The following is a 17,857-nucleotide window of genomic DNA, read 5'->3' as shown; positions in this document are numbered from 1 at the left end:
ATTTACTTATTATAGCTCTATTCAGGTTGTCTATTTCTTCTTGAGTCAGTTTTAGTAGTTTGGAATTTGTCCATTTTATCAATGTTATCATATGATAGTTCATACTATTCCCTTATAATACTTTTTATTCCTGTAAGTTCAATAGTGATGTTCTTTCTCACCTTAGTTGAGTAATTTGAGTCTTTTCTCCCCCTTGTTTAGTTGGGCTAAAAGTTTGTCAATTTTACTGATTTTTCAAAGAATCAACTTTTGGTTTCATGGATTTTCTCTATTGTTTTTCTAATGTTTCTCATTACCTTCCACACTCATCTGAATTATTTCCTTCTTTCTGCTAGCTCAAGGTTTAGTTTGCTCTTCTTTTTGTAGTTTCTCAAAGTGGCAGTTCAGGCTATTGATTTAAGATCTTCTTCAATATAAGAAGTTAAAGGTAAAATTTTTATCTAGGGAGTCCCTGTTGTGGCACAGTGGAAGCAAATATGACCAGTATCCATAAAGATGTGGGTTCAATCCCTGGCCTCGTTCAGTGGGCCAGCAATCCAGGTTGCCATGAGCTGTGGTGTAGTCACAGATGTGGCTCGGATCCCATGTTGCTGTGGCTGTTGGTGTAGGCCAGTAGCTACAGATCCCATTTGACCCCTAGCCTGGGAACTTCCATATGCCTTGAGTGTGGCCCTAAAAAGCAAAAAAATAAAATAAAATAAAATTTCTAAGTTTGCTTTCACTTTATCCCATAAGTTTCAGAATGTTGTGTTTTCATTTTCATCAATCTCAGAGTCTTTTATTATTTCCTGGTGATTTTTTCTTTGACCTATGGTTTTTAAGAGCATGTGTACAATTTCCACATATTTGTGAATTCCCCAGATTTCCTCCTGTTATTGATTTCTAATTTCATTCTATCATGGTCTATGAACACACTTTGTGTGTTTTAAATCCTTCTAAAACTTTTTGGCTTGTTTTGTGTCCTAAAGTATGGTTTATCCTAGAGGATGCTTCATGTGCATTTGAGAAGAACATCTATTCTGCAGTGCTGAGTGTTGTATAGATAATTTGTTAAGTTTAATTGGCTTATAATGTTATTCAAATCATCTATTTCCTTTAATTTTCTATATGGTTGTTCTATCTATTATTGAATGTAGGTTACTGAAGTCTCCAATTATTATTGTTGAATCATTTATTTCTCCTTCCATTTCTGCATGTTTTTACTTCATGTATTTTCAGCTCTCTTATTAGCTGCATATATGGTTATAATTTTTATGTCTTCTTCCTAGTGGATTGACACTTTTGTCATTGCAAAACCTCTTTATTTGTTTCCATGACACTTTTTGTCTTAAAGCCTATTTTGTCTGATTTTAGTTATCATCAGTTATTTTTTTCATGGTATATCTTTCTATTTCATTTTTTCAAGCTATTTGTATATTTCAAGCTACAAATGTCTCTTTTAGGCAGAGGACAGCTGGACAATATTTATGAAAACCCATTTGCCAATCTCAGGTTACTAGACAGGTTATTGTCTAGTAACCTGAGTGTTAAGTTTATTTATATTTAATGAAATTGCTGATATGGTAGAGTTTACAACTGCCATTTTGCTATTTATTTTCTATATGTTTTATCTTTTTTGTTCCTCTAGTCCTCCATTAGTCACTTCCTTTGTGTTAAATCGATATTTGCTACTATATCATTTTATTTCCCTTGTTTTATCCATAGTTATAAAAGATATACATACATACATTTTAAGGTAGTCTTAGTGGTTTCTCTGGCATCTTAACTTAAAATAATTGAGTTCAATTTAATACCAACTTATTTTCAACAGTATACAAAAACTCCTCAAATGCATAAAATTATTTTCCTTTTCTTCATGCTATTATTGCCATACAAATTACATGTTTATAAATTCTAAGATCAACAACAGTTTAATAATTACTGTCTTATGCAGTGCTTTAAAAAACAGATAAGAGAAAAAAGTTACAAACAAAAAAAAGTTCATATTTTCTTTTATATGTACCTATGTAGTTATCATTACTGGTACTCTCTAAATCTTCATGTGAATTCAGGTTACTGTCTAGTATCCTTTTATTTAGCCTCAAGGACTCCCTTTAGTATTTCCTGTAGGGCAGGTCTGCTAGTGACAAATTCTGCTTTTATTTTTCTGAGAATTACTTAATTTCTCCTTTGTTACTGAAGGATAATTTTCTGGTTATAGAATTTCTAGTTGATAGTCTTTGTTTTGGCACTTTGGGCATGTAATTTTTCTGCTTTCTGGTTTCCATAATTCTGAAGAGAAATCAGTTTTAATTATTATTGAAGATCCCTAGAACATGATTTGTTTTTCTCTTGCTTCTTTCAAGATTTTCTCTTTGTCTTTCAATAGTTTCATTATGATGTATTTAGGTGCATATCTCTTTGAGGTTTTCCTACTTGGATTCACTGAGCATCTTGAATATGTAGACTATGTTTTTCACCAAGTTTGAGGGGTTTTTGACTAATGTTTCTTCAAATAGTCTTTCATGCCTTTCCTCTTTCTCCTCTCTTTCTAGTATTCCCATTATGTCTATACTGGTAGACTTGACATTCCCTACATGTTTCTGAGACTGTTCACTTTTCTTCACTCTTTTTCCTTTCTGTTCCTCAAAATAGTTTATCTCAATTGATGTCTCTTCAAGTTTCTGATTCTTTCTTTTGTCAGCTGAAATATGCTCTTCATCTCCTCTAGGAAAATTTTCATTTAAGATATTGCATTTTTCAACTCCAGAATTTTTATTTTTTAAATTAACTTCTATCTCTATATTGATATTCTGCACTTTGGAAATACCATTTTTATACTTTACCATTTACATGGCTTCCTTTACTTCTTTGAGCTTATTTACAATAGCTTATTTAAAGTATTATCCAGTAGGCCCAATGTCTTAGACTCTTCAGTTTGTATTGACTCTTTTTTTCTTCTGTATGAGCTAAACATTCTTGTCTCTTTGCATATATTATGATTTTTGTGGAAAACTGAACATTTAATATATGTAACAACTCTGGGAATCAGATCCTATTTTCTCCCCACAGCTTGTCATTGTTGCTGTTTATTCAGTGACATTTCAGGACTAATTCTGTGAAGTCTGTGTTCTATATTGTGTGAAACTGCTAAAGTCTCTGCTTGGTTAGCCTAGTGTTCAACTAATGATTAGACAGAGATTTCCTTAAATGTCTTGAAACAGTATGTCTCTCAGCCCTCACCAGAAGTTCCATGTGTCTGTCAACACTCCAACCAGCAGTTGACAATTCTGCCTTAGCTTCTGCTTACTGATTGTGCAGATCATCAAGGTCAGACAGAGGTGTTACTGAGGTTTTCTCATGTATTTCCTAGGTACCTGCCATGACTTACCTATATGTATGGCCTTCTAGGTTCTTAGGAACATGTCACAGCTTTTAAAATTTTCCAATGAACATCTCATTTCACATTTTCCCTTTAAAGATTTTTGGCTGTCAGTCTCTTGTTAGTCTCAACTGAGAGTGCCACCACAGGCAACTGTGATGTTAAATGCAAATGACTATTTTTGACAGATTCCTTAGGGATAGGGCTGTTCACAAAGACTAGAGCTCTTCATCAGCCCCACGAAGACAACTGCTAAGACTGGAACATTTTTTAAAATGTTTTTTTGAATATATTTAAAATGAATTTAATCACAGTGGAAACTTTTCAGGTTAAGAAAAAAATTATGGTTCCTATATTGCAAGATATCAAAACTTACACACTTTAAAATGTAAACCTATTCATCCTTTCTCATGGGTGCTCAGAGTCCCCTACACAAATATTCATTTATACATGTTCAAGGAAATGCCACTATCAGGCAGGTCTACCATGGACTGTATAACTGTGGGCAGAGTCCTAAGTAGGGCTTTCATCTTTTCTCCTTGTACTGACAAGCTGAACAGGAGACACTTTGCTTTGCCAGCCTTCCACTTAAGACGGAACCTAATTAGATTGTCTTCTGGCTTTGATCAGAGAGGGTCTTCGGAAAGTTTAACAGGTCAGAGTGAACTTGATTGCCAGACATAAACCAGTGTGCCAAAAGTAAAGCATTAACCAAAGCCAGCAAAACAGTGTTGGCTGAGGCATGGCTTGGTATGGGGCTCTAGGTATTTCAAACAGCCGGGTTTGATGGAAGCAATTAGGAACAGCAGTAATTGCCTGTCAGGCAACATTGCCATTTGCTGAGGACAGAGCTGATACATTTAGACACAAAGGCTGCTGGGCCTCCATTGTAGCCTTTCACTTTTGGAGACTGTCTTCTGGTTTCTATTACAATGAAGCTCAGGCTGCCTACTCCATTAAACTGTCAAGGTGGGAGGGAAAGGAGGTCTTGAAATAAGTCTTTCAAGGCTATTGCCATGGTTGGTTTTATTTGTGGAGTAAGGTTACTGTACACACTTTCTTTACCTTTTCTTTCCCTTAAGTGATGAAAGCACCGGAGTCCCTTAGCCCCATCACCAGGAAGCTAAGGAGCCAATTTTATTCTCTCCACAGCGGGGCTGTAGTCAGTAACTCTCAACCCTTCGCAGGGTTTTCAAAACCCAATCCTACAACTAGAAATGTTGTGGCAATCTGGAATTCCCGTTTCTGTCCTTTGTTCAGAAGTGCTCCATCAAAGCAGCTATTCTTGCATCAGATTATTTTATATCAAATTCAGGGCGAAGGCAAAAAAGAAAGGTACCCATCTTCAGGTCTAGGGAGAATTGTGACAATACATGTAATACATCTTTAGGAAGTATATGTTCACCAGTAAAGAGGTAAGCTGCTGAGCTCCGTAGTAAAGAGCCAAAACTCCAGGCACATTCATATGCAGTATAAGCATTGCCAATATTAGAGACACTCCTTACCTAGGAGGATATAATTGAAATAAACCAAAACAGAAATGCTGATCTGGAAGCCTAGAAACGTGGGTCTCATCATAGTATTTGTCTTTAACAAGCTGTATACCTTAGAGCATAATTTTAATTTTGTTTTGTTTATAGCTATATAACCAGGTCATAAAAGATCACCTGGCACTTAGTAGGCTCTTGACAAATATATGCTGTTCAGATTTGTTTTGAATCTCAGTATACTGGTCAGAAATGAGGCTAGTATTAGTTTCTGAAGGCTTCTATAACAAGGTGCTACAAACTAGGTGGCTCAAAAATTCATTCTTTCGCAATTCTGGAGGACATAAGTCCAACATTAGGATGACAGCAGGGCCATGTTCCCTCTGAGGTCTGTAGGGTAGGATTCTTCCTCACCTTTTCCTAGCTTCTGGTGGTGGCTGTCAGTCCCTGATATTCCTTGGCTTGCAGCTGCATCACTCCAGTCTCTGATGCTGTTGTCACATGGCGTTCTCCCTGTGTGTTTCTTTTTCTTATTCTTGTACCGACACCAATCATTATCAGAGTACAGATCCACCCACTACAGTATGAGCCCATCTTAACTAATTACATCTGCAAAAAAACCTATTTCCAAAGAAGTTCATACTCTGAGGTGCTATGGGTTAGGACTACAACAAACCTTCCAAAGGGACATAATTCAACCCACAGCAGGGATAATTCCAGTTGTCTAATCCACCTCAACATTTGCTGTGAGGATGCAGTATGATAACATGTGGAAAAGGCCTCTCAAATTACAGGTTATTATTCACATGCCTGTAAGACTTTCTTCCCCTTACCATTTATTGTGAGGATGTAGTAATATTTCATGAAATTTAAATTGTCAGATTTAAGATGTAATAGGTCAATAATGTTAATAAACATATTCTACTTTGGCCTATGAGGTGGGCGGGGAAAGAACTACCCCTCATTCCTGAGGTGAAAAAACAGATTGAGATATTAAATTAAATGATAATCAGAACACACAGCCTGACAGGGGAAGAACTGATACTGGATCTCAGAGTATCAGCCTCCTGGTTCTGATGCTTTACAGCTTGTTGTGATGCTGGGGTGACAATTCTTCCTTGGAGCTTTCATTTTCTCAACATTTAGTAGCCTGTTGCAGAGAATGAGAGTTCATTTCCTGATCCACTGAAACTTGCTAGTGCTATGACACTTCTTTTCAACTGGATCTAACTCTTTGTATTGTGGTGTTGGAAATGCAAAGTGGGATAAGAGAGAAAGGGGTGGTAAAAAAAAATAAAAAAGGATGAGGGTAAGGAATAATTACAATGAGTAGGTGAACTCACAACTTAGCCAAGAAAGCACGAATTAAGTGTGGTGTATAGGATAATTAGCAGTCATTTAGTGCAGGAAAATTGCTACCAGCTGTTGAAAACCCAAGACTGAAGGGCTGATCTGTAAATGGTTATCTGAACAAACAGGCAAACAGCTACAAAATGAAGTTGTGCCCCAGTCCTAAAGGCTAGGTTTTGCTGTCCAGAAAAAGCCTTGTCCTGAGATGATTGCATTATGCTCATCAATTTCTGTTACACAAATTTAATGGCCTAGCCAAAGGCTCCTAGAGAACACTGGGTCATGGATCTATGGGGAATCAGACCAACAAAAGGGTAAAGAGGAACATCAGAGAGTCCTGAAATCCCCACTATTCTCAGTATGGACCTTCCAATTTCTTCATTGTAGCCCAGTCAACAAACACAATCTTATCCATCATCAATGCCCATTTCTTCACTGAATCTCCCTGCCTATCTCATAAGCCCTATTCCAATCAGTCTGATGATGCCTATCTTCAGTTTAGCACCTAAATACAGCTTAGTTACTTGAGAACCTACAGAACAATAGCAACAATAAAACACAGGCAGGGAATGTATAAAATGACCCTGGAATGTCTTTTTTTTCCCTTTTTAGGGCTGCACCTGTAGCATATGGAAGTTCCTAGGCTACTCAAATTAGAGCTGCAGCCACCAGCCACAGTCACAGCAACGCCAGATCCGAGCCCCATCTGCAAGCTATGCCACAGCTCACAGCAACACTGGATCCTTAACCCACTGAGCAAGGCCAGAGATGGAACCTGCATTCTCATGGATACTAGTTGGGTTCCTAACCTGGTGAGCCACAATGGCAACTCTTGGAATGCCTTAACATACCTGAACACACGGACACTGTCAGAGACTATGAGAGTCAAGTCAGAAGGTCAGGAATCGACTCAAAGAGGCTTACTGACTAAAGTGGGGCAATTTGAGGTTTTACATGAATAATATCATACCAAGGAATTGAAACATTTCAAATATATAAAATTCTATGAATAAGATACTAAAAACAATACTCAATGTTATCTCTGGAACTTGCTAGGGAAACACAATATACTCTGGAAACTGGTAAATAAAGGGAAGAATCAAGCAGTTAGCCTGATTTCCTGCAGGATCTGTACCTCAGATAACAAACAGTTGATCAGGGAAAGTTTTTCTCTATGAAGGATTCTCAGTAATAAATGAAGAAGAGGAGTTCCCGTCGTGGCGCAGTGGTTAACGAATCTGACTAGGAACCATGAGGTTGCGGGTTCGGTCCCTGCCCTTGCTCAGTGGGTTAAGGATCCGGCGTTGCTGTGAGCTGTGGTGTAGGTTGCAGACGCGGCTCGGATCCAGCGTTGCTGTGGCTCTGGCGTAGGCCGGTGGCTACGGCTCCGATTAGACCCCTAGCCTGGGAATCTCCATATGCCGAGGGAGCGGCTTAAGAAATAGCAAAAAGACAGAAAAAAAAAAAAATGAAGAAGAAATGACATTATTCTTTTGCAAATCCCTAACTAAATAATGGATCCAAGGCAAAGATCAATGATGGCCCAACACCAAAAAGAGAGAAAAAGGGCTGTTTGTTCCTCCTGATAAAAGTACATTTAACTATCCATAAACATCCTTGTAAAGAGCAACATCAGATCAAACCTCTAGATCTAACAACCAATTTAAGGAAAGAACAGAGAAATGTGTTCATGCTACTATAGGAGCTCCTGTAGTGGCTTTTAAGAACCTGAAGCTCTGTCTCTGAGGATGTGGGTTTGACCCCTGGCCTTGCTTAGGAGGTTAAGGATCCAGCATTATTGCTGCAAGGTGTCACATAGCTTGCAGATACAGCTTGGATGCAGCGTTGCTGTGGATGTGGCGTAGGCCTGCAGCTGCAGCTATGATTCAGTCCTTAGCCCAGGCAGGAGCTTCCGTGTGCCGCAGGTGCGGCCATGAAAAGAAAAAAAAAAATGCTACTACAGGTATGCAATCAGAAAAATTCAGAATGTGGGGAATTCCACAGGAAAAATTTTTGGTTTCTTCAACAAATAAACTACAGAGAGGGAACAAGAAGAGGGAAGGGAAACTGTGCTTGACTGAGTTGCCGACCTGTGTTATTCACCCCTTTCTACATCCAACCATGCCATGTCCCGCTGTGGGAACAGTGTACTTCCCAGTCCTTGAATCTGGGGTTGGCAATGAGAATTGCTTGAATAAAAGAATGCAGTGAGAGTGACAGCGCAAAGCTCTGAGATAAGGCCTTAAGAGGCCTCTTGGGTTTCCATATAACCTCTTGTACTCATGCCCTCATCTTGGGACAAGTTTCCCTTGGGTAGCTGTTGCTCCTTCAACCTACACTGTGAGCATATCAATGGCAATAACAAAAGATTAAAGACAGGAAGCCACAACTCAATATTCTAGGCAAGACATACAACCTGGAGAAGGGGAGAGCATCCTCAGCATCCCACCTCATCCCATGATCTGCCACCACTGCCACTACAGCCATGACTGCATTAAAATTTCCTGTCTTTTCCATAGATGGAGTGAAGCTACCAGCGGAAGTTGATTTAAGAACAAGAAACAAAGAATGAAATATCTTATTCAAATCCACTACAGATTAATTTTAGTTCCCTATCTTTAGTAGCTTGAGTACGAGAGACAGAAAAATATATCAACTGGCCCCTGTGACAGAATCTTTTACTCTTTTCTTATTCTTTTCCATTATGGTTTGTATCAGGATATTGAATATAGTTTCCTGTGCTAGATGGTAAGACCTAGTTGTTTATCCATTTTACATTTAATAGTTTGCATCTGCTAATTCCAAATTCCCCGCCATCCCTCCCCCAGCCCCCTTGGCAACCACAAGTCTGTTCTCTATATTTGTGTCTGTTTCTGTTTTGTAGATAAGTTCATTTGTATCATATTTTAGATTCCACATATATAAGTGATAGCACATGGTATCTGTCCTTCTCTTTCTGACTTATTTCACCTGGTATAATAATCTCTGCTGCTGCAAATGGCATTGTTTCATTCTTTTTATGGTTCAATAATATTCCATTATACATGTGTGTGTGTGTCACATCTTCTTCATCCAGACTCTTACTCTTGAGGTAGAGAAAAACAGAACATGTCACCATCATCACTGGGCTAAAATATTTATATGAAATGTTTCTGGGTAGGGACCTGAGCATGTAAATGGATAGAGAAAAATGTTCCTTATAAGCAGCTCTCCTGTAAGAAGGTTGACTGCTTTTCCAATTTGGGATTTAATTAAGGTCCCTAGTCTGAGCTCCTTCCCCATAAAAAGTCCAGAGTTAACACACTGATCCATGTTATCAACTCGGAGGGAACTTGGGATCCAAATGTTGGGAGTTAGGGGATCAATACACTTGATCAGTTGAATATTTTAACCTTTAAGGGCAGAACTTATTGTAGAAGGTTTGTAGCCTGGAGCAAGATAGGGAACATGTGAAAAGATTCTCTGCTGTAGGTCTTCAATTTCTGGCCAGAAAAAAAACAACTGGGAGGAACCTTAAAAGGACAGGGCCACACTCAAACCTCAACACAAGAGGCCCCAGAGCCACCCTGATTAGCAGTTGATCTAGAAGTCGCAAGTATGGGATGATCTTTCCCATCTCAGGAACTTCAGAGCTTATAAACCACAGAAGGTCATGATTTCCAAAAATGCCTAGAGCAATATCGCAGGCCCAACACACTCTTCAAGAACTCTGTCACTCTCTATCAAGAAGTGGAACCCATCTTCCCTCCCTTTGAAATTGGGTGAGACTTTGTGACTTATGTGATGAATATAACGTAGTGGAAGTGACACCATGTGACTGAGCTGGGACATTAGTCTCCTCTTGTCCTTGGACTGGGATTTATCCCATCAGCTCTCCCGACGCCTAGGGCTTAGACTAAGATTGGAATTATACCACTTGTCTTCTCAGTCTCCAGCTTGCAGATGGCAGGTCATAAGACTTCTCAGCCTCCACAATCTCTGTTTCTCTGTCTCTCCATCTCTATGTATCTCTCTCTCTCTCTCTATCGCTCTATTTCCCTGGAGAACCTTGACTAATACAAGTATTTGTTGAGGAATTATTACATGTAAATCCAATGATATAAGCATGCTAGTGAATGATTTCATTTAATCTTCACATGCTCGGAGATAGGATTCTCTTTCACATTTCACACATGAGAAAACTGAGGAACAGAAATTAAGTTATTTGCCAAGTTCATATAGCTAGTAAATGGTAGAGCAGAGATTCAAACAGACTGGTCCAGGTGCCACACTCCCTGGAATTTCTTTAGGTGGCCTTTTAATTCTCAAATCAGATACTCTCATCTTGGGAAAAATAACAACAAACAGCTTGTGTTACAAAAATAGTTTTAAATTCAACTTTTTTCACGTCAGTGTACTTGAATTTTTTCCATGAATGTTCTTTATTGCATCCTGGCCTGGACACCAGACCTAATTAATCATCTTTTTGGGTCCCCCATTATTCTTTGTGGCAGCTACATTTCCCTTTCTAGAAGGAAAACCTTCAAGTCTTATCCTAAGAGGAAGGCTGGGGGAGAAAAGGAGGGGTCTTGTTCCTGTTTGAATCAATTGTTTACTTAACCCCGTGGCTGAATTATAAACAGTTTTTTTTTTTTTTTAAACGCTAAAGAGAGAATTAAGTTGGTTCAATATAATGACTTAGAGGGGAGAGGGCCAAAATCCAACCAGGGCTTCAAATGTACACGAATGCATCCGTCTTTCCCCCCCATACATTTAAGGTTTTCTTTCACATTGAATTAAAAGTCATTAGGAATAAGAGGATAGAGAGAGGTGGAGGAGGAGATAGAGAGAGAGGGCTAGAGGAAAAAGTGGAGGAGGAAGAGGAAGAAACAGGTCCAGACACATCACTCAACTCTTTTAGAGATGCTAAAGATAAGGTTCCTGTTTGTTATACTTGGGGAAGAAGCAAATGTGATATGCATCTAATATACTTGAAATAGTCAGAGTACATTGAAAATACTAAAAAGGCTTGCAAACTGCTGGTTAATATCCCCTACTCTGAGCCTCCCGAATATCACACCTCCTATGATCAAGACCTCCATACCAACCAGCAACCAAAGTGTTGCCTGATAATGTATGGGGCTCTTGGGACCTGCTCCGTTACCAAAGTGGCACTGCCTGATCTTCCTGCCCACAGATCGTTAAATATTTTAACTAGACTTTCTGGGAAGAAATCCCAACTCTGAAGCCTTGGCACTGGGCTGCCATTATCCCAAATCTTTCTTGCTTTGTTCACCTCTGACTGTCTTTAGGTGAGCATCAAATGCTGACCATGAGCCACCAGGTCAATCCAGATTTCACCAGTCAACATGCCTCTGGCCATTCACTCAAGACAAACAAAGCTAGAGGAAGGGTGTACCATCTCACAGCTGGGGACAGAAGGAGTGGAGAAATTGAGAAAGCAGGGAATAGGGCAGGGTCTATAAAGTTCTCAAGGTTAGAAGAAATACCAGAGGCCTTCTAGAACACATAATATAAATGCATAGGATGACTCCCTGCTTTAGGTGCTGGACAGTTTACATGACATCACACAGTTTGTAAAATCCTATGAAAGGTTATATCCACAATCTCACTTGATCTTTATGACAAAGCTTTTGGTAGGAAGGGCAGGGGTAACAGTTCCAGTTTCACAGAGAAGATAAGTCCAGAAAATAAATGTGACTTGCCAAGGTCCTGGAAGTAAGTTTTGAACTATGGCATGTAGATGCCAAGTCCAGCTCTCCATGGTGCCTTGTTAGTAACAAGCAGGGTAAGAAGGACCCAAGAAGAGTGATCAAGGTGAGTCTGACATTAATAAAAATTTGTGTGTGTGTGTGTGTGTGTGTGTGTGTGTGTGTGTGTGTCTTTTAAAGGCTGCACTTGTGACGTATTGAAGTTCCCAGGCTAGGGGTCGAATTGGAGCTGCAGCTGCCGGCCTATGCCACAGCCACAGCAATGCGGGGTCAGAGCCACATCTGTGACCTACACCACAGCTCTCGGCAATGGCAATGCTAGATCCTTGACCTACTGAGCGAGGCCAGGGATCGAACCCACATCCTCATGGATCCTAGTCGGGTTCGTTACTGCTGAGCCACAATGGGAACGCCATAGGCTTTTATAAGTATATTTCTCATTTTGATTTTATTGTTCCCTAATTTTTCACATGTCCTCAACAATAACCATGTGAGGACATCAGATGACACATCATCGCCTATATTTTAAAATGAGGAAATGGGATCCCAGTGACATTCAGGAAATGACCAGGTCATACACACAATGAGGTAACCGCAGAACCAGGCTGGGGTACTAATGTTCTGAATCCCTGTTCAATGCTTGTCTCTGTCCTGTACCATCTACTGCTGCATACACATGCTGTGTCCTTCCAAAAAAGGAAAGAGACAGTATGAGTTAAAAAGTGCTCAATCAGTTACAATGAAGAGAGTGTGAATGTAGATGATCTACAACATGAACTAAACCAAAAATAATGTATCATTTGAGAACATGTTCTTAGATAGGAGATCTACCTCTTCCATCAGGTTGTGTCCTAACTCCACCCTATAAAAAGTAAGACAGGAGGCTGAAAAAGAAAGAATCTTTACTACTTTCACTATGGTATCTCATTTAACCATCATAACTGTTGTTAAGCAAGAATACTATTATCCACTTCATATACAGAAGGAAACAGGTTCTGAGGCAGTACATAATTTGCTCAGCCTTACAGGCAGGAATCTGCCTTCCCAAATGCTCATGTACTTTGTAAGGAAGTGCCCCTTTAATATGATGCAGCTTTGCCATTTGGAAGGAATAGTATGAGTTTTGGCTCTATTCCTCAGAATCTGTGTGATCCAGAGTCAGTTATTATTTTGTTCTCTGAAACTCAGTTTCTTCATTTCCAAAATGCAGATAAAATACTCGCTCCTCAAGAAGGTTATAAGGATTAATATCCATTGCCAACATTTGTTGAGTCTTCACTGAATGCCAGGAGCTATTCTATATCTTTTATATTACCTCTATCAGCTGATCTGACCATCTCTATGGGATTGGGTAATATTTTTAGCCCCACTCTCCAGGTGAGAAACCTGAACCCCAAAGCATTTGAGAGACATATGCAAGTTAGTAGTTGGAAGGACCAATATTTGAAGTCAAGATGTCTGACTCCACAGTCTTCACACATAATAGGAGCTCAATAAACAGCACCTGTTTAACCTTAGGACTGGTAGCTGAAATGAACCTGGGATGAGTGAGTCACTAGGACCAACTCACGATTAATTAACTGAAATTACCAACCTATGGGACATAAATGGGACAGAGGCAAGGAATTCTTCATGGATGCAGAAGTAATTAATGTTAGCATTGGTAGATTTAAATGACATGATGGAGGACTCAGAGACAGAGAGGCTAACCATTCCATCTCCTAGTGCACAGGGTCCCGCTTGTCTGGAGAAGGTTTGGGGCTGTCATGCCTTTAGTCTCTTCTCTAGGCTTGGACAGAGAATGATCTCAAGGAAGACAGTATGGGTTCTAGGAACATTCAGAAGACAGAAGAGTCTGGTTGTTGAAGGACAAAAGCATTTTTAATAAATAAATTGAAATGTTATATGGACACACTCAGCTATACAAACACACATGCAAACACACTTTTCACAATTTTTCTTTTATCTTTCATGTACTTTGCAAACACTCTCTTCAGCAGCTGGCAAGCCGTTCCTCATCTTCCCACTCAGCTGAATGCCAGTTGTCTCACCCTCCCAATCTAGCCTCTCGTAATAGTTTCAGCTTCCAAGAGACAGCTTGACTCAAAATGCCATCCGGTCTTATGCCAGGAGAAAGACTAGGACTCATCCAGCAGGAAGGGACAGAAAAGACAACAGCCAGAACCATTGTCCCAGGAGAACTCTAGGAATATGACCATCTGCAAGACATCATCTGCCCAGAGGTGGGCCTGCAACCTCTAAAAATTACCAGCCTATCAGAGAGAATGCCATGGGGAAAAAAGGCAGTCTTCTCTGGCCTCAACCAAACTTAGAAGTTAAATGTATAAGACAAATCATGCATCTCATGTTCCTTGTCGGTACCATACTTTTCCTCACTTAATGGTGCATCATAAGCACTTCACTTTGACCTAAATTTCACTCATATTTTAGCAAGAAACCCTAGAAACCAATGGGGAAAGACTCTGAAATCTGAGAGCTCTCTGATTTACTTCTCTTGGATTCAGTATCCTCTATCACCTATCAATTTTGCCTATGATGTACTCATGATAATCCTGTGGAAATGTTTGTGCTCTGGCCATGGAGGTGGATCATAGCTTCTCATCACCTGCACACAGAGGTTAGTCCAAGCCATTAGCACATGATCCAAGCCAGTGAACCAGCATCCTTTCCCTAGATTTTCCAAACCAAAGTTGGTATTAAGAAGAACTCCTTCTTATTTAGTTGCAATACTTTGAGGATGAGAGCTGAACACTGCCTGCAGTTAGAATTCCAGTCCACTGAAGACACTAAAGCTGAGAAGGCTGAGAGTGTAGCTTCTGTGGTATTTCCTGGTTCTCTCTCTACTTTCTGGTTTCATGAGCTAACAAAGCCTTTTTTTTTTTTTTTTAAATAAGTCCAGCTGTTTCATTGGGTTTTTATATTTTGACTAAAATAATGACCAGGGTGTGAAGGGTGGTGGGGTGGGGCAAGGAGCTGATAAGCCATTAGCCTCCCCAACCTTGTAATAGTACAGCAGCCAGGATGAACAGACTTTAGAGTTTATATCTCAGGACAGTGTGTTGCTAAGTTACCAAAAAAAAAATTCTGTTCAAAATGACTTAAATATAAATGCAATTTATTGACCCCTGCAGCTTTGAGAAGTCCATAAGTGGTTCTCACATTCAGATAGCAAGGCTCAATCCAAGAGCTCAAATATTCTCCTTAACAGCTCAGACCCTATGTATCTCTTCTTTCCACCTTCTATGGTAGCGTAAGCTGCAGGTCCCATTTAGACAACCTAGAAAATCCCTGTAAGGCAGGCTGACTCCCATCCCAAATGTGTCACCTGCAGCCATATTTAATTATAAGAATAATCTGATTGGGTCTTTTGGCTGTACAGTAGAAAACTGACAGAACACTGTAATCCAACTACAACTGAAAAAATAAAAATCATTAAATAAAATAAAAATAATCTGGAAAGTTCAAAGGTAATGCAAATGGGAACTGTGCTTCCACTTTAATCAAAATCATCTGTGTGCAAATGCATGTGTGCGTGTGTGCATGAGCAACTGCATAAGTGTGAAAGCGCATGAAAAGAGACATATCAGGTTTCTAAAACTGTTTATGTGGGGTGGGAAAGTAGACAAGGAAAGGAAGGTTGAAAGACTTGGGGGGGAAGTATCCTTAATAATAACAGCATTGATAGCATATGTTAAGTTTTACATACTTTTCCAGTTTCTAGGAATCATCTACATTTCTTGGCTGGTGGCGCCTTTCTCCATCTCCAAAGCCAGCAATGACTTGGCTGAGTCTTTCACACATCACATCATTTTGACAATGCCCCCTGATGTCCACACTGAAGGACCCTTGTGATTACACTGGGCCCACCTGAATAAGTTGGGATAATCTCCCCATTTAAAATTCAGCTAATTAACAACCTCAGTTCTATCTGCTATCTTCGTTCCCATTTTCCATGTAATATAACATATTCACAGGTTCTGGGGATTAGCGTGTGGATATCTTTGAGGACTCTGCCTACCACAAATTGTGAGCCCATTTATGCAAATGTGGATGCATATAGATATAAATGACAAATGATAGATGGTCACTGAAATGACAGTGGTTATCGCAGGCAGTAAAAGTCAGTTCTCTTTACTTTTTCCCTCACGTTTCTATGTAGAATTTCATCTTTTTAAGTATTTATAAATCTATGTACAGAAAAAAAGCCACAAAGCTAGTTTTGTTGGTGAAAATGATCAGTTTTAGCTGTGTGTACAACCTGAACTCCCTCAAATACCAGAAATCATGGGTCCTGGATGGGGAGGTCCAGCTTCAGAGGAACTTTATATTCACGGAAACTCTTCCATCAAATCTCCTTCCTCTGTACACAATAGGAGATATTGAGCCAAGGCAATAGAAAGACTCCCATCTGCTAATAATCCAATTAGATTCAAAGCCAAGTAGAATATGCAGACTGACGAATGTGCAGAAACCTACTTTGCAGTGGCTCTGCATGGAGCTGGGGAGGGTGGGTAGATGATGAAGGCAATGAGGATTTTAGACCATACATCCCTAAGGAAGCCACTTGCTCCTCCTTCCCCCACAGCCCACTCTAAAATGTCTTCTTACTTCGTCACCGTGTAGCTGGCCCTTTCCATATCCTTAGTCACCCTCATGCACTTCCCTTTCACCTTCTTTATTTCCTTGTCTCAGAGGGGGTGGTACACCAGTTATCCAAGAGCATCCTCCCCTCACCTTAACTCTTGCTCCCTAGGAGACAATCTGTGATGCCAACACTCCCCAAATCATGAGACATGATGGTGTGCAGTGAAATATAGGAGGTGGTCAACACTTGGGAAGACTGAACAAAATCAAAATTAAATTCATTTTTTTTTTCTCTACAGGACACCCTAGAGCCTTTAACATGCTAAAATGAAATGCAATGCTCCAGAAGGTAGCTATAGTAAGCAGTTAATCCGCCTAAATATTGAACCATGTTATCAAATGATAACTGGTGAAATCAGTCCCCACATGTTGAAAACAGGGTCAAAAACCACTGCAAACTATTGCATTTGGAATGGATAAGCAATGAGATCCTGCTTTATAGCACAGGGAACTATGTCTAATCACTTATGATGCAACATGATGGAAGATAATGTGAAAAAAAGAATGTATATAAATGTATGGCTGGGTCACTTTGCAGAAACTGACAGAATATTGTAAATCAACTATAATAGAAAATTTAGAACAAAACACTCTGGGGAGTTTCTGATGTGGTTCAGCAGGTTAAGAGCCCAACTAGTATCCATGAGGACGCTGGTTCAATCCCTGGCCTTGCTCAGTGGGTTAAGGATCCAGTGTTGCTGCTAGCTGCAGTGTAGATCACAGATGCAGCTCAGATCTGGTGTTGCTGTGGCTGCGGCACAGGCCAGCAGCTGCAACTCTGATATGACCCCTAGCTTGAGAACTTCCATATGCTGTGGGTGTGGCCCTAAAAAGACTAAATAAATAAAAATAAAGAAAATAAAACATAAGAGGGGAAATTTAAAATAAAACAAACAGGAGTTCCTGATGTGGCTCAGCAGTTAGTGAACCTGACTAGCATCCATGAAGACTCGAGTTCAATCCCTGGCCTTGCTCAGCGGGTTAAGGATCGGGCGTTGCTGTGAGCTGTGAAGTAGGTAGCAGACACGGCTCGGATCCGGAGTTGCTGTGGCTGTGGTGTAGACCAGCAGCTGTAGCTCCGATTGGACCCTTAGCCTGGGAAACTCCACATGCCGTGGGTAGGGCCCTAAAAGACAAACAAACCAAACAAACAAAACAAACCAGGAGTTCCTGTAGTGGCTCAGTGGAAATGAATCTGACTATCATCCATGAGTATGTAGGTTCTATCCCTGGCCTTGCTCAGTTGGTTAAGGATCTGGCGTTGCCATCAACTACGGTGTATG

The 17,857-nt window shown here is 39.9% G+C and overlaps 1 protein-coding gene across 14 annotated transcripts in view; it reads right to left on the bottom strand.

Moving 5' to 3' along the window:
• The window catches only part of SLIT3 (slit guidance ligand 3), a 914,676-nt gene that overhangs the window by 803,140 nt on the left and 93,679 nt on the right, over window positions 1–17,857 (bottom strand). The window lies entirely within an intron of this gene.

This window comes from Sus scrofa, chromosome 16 (assembly GCF_054392235.1).
Source record: "Sus scrofa isolate SSC_HxYL_T2T_F1_AM1 chromosome 16, Sscrofa_HxYL_maternal_Yorkshire_Landrace_v2.0, whole genome shotgun sequence".
Taxonomy (NCBI): Eukaryota; Metazoa; Chordata; class Mammalia; order Artiodactyla; family Suidae; genus Sus; species Sus scrofa.
Note: the sequence above shows the minus strand (reverse complement) of the source record. Positions and strands in the feature narration are given on the sequence as shown.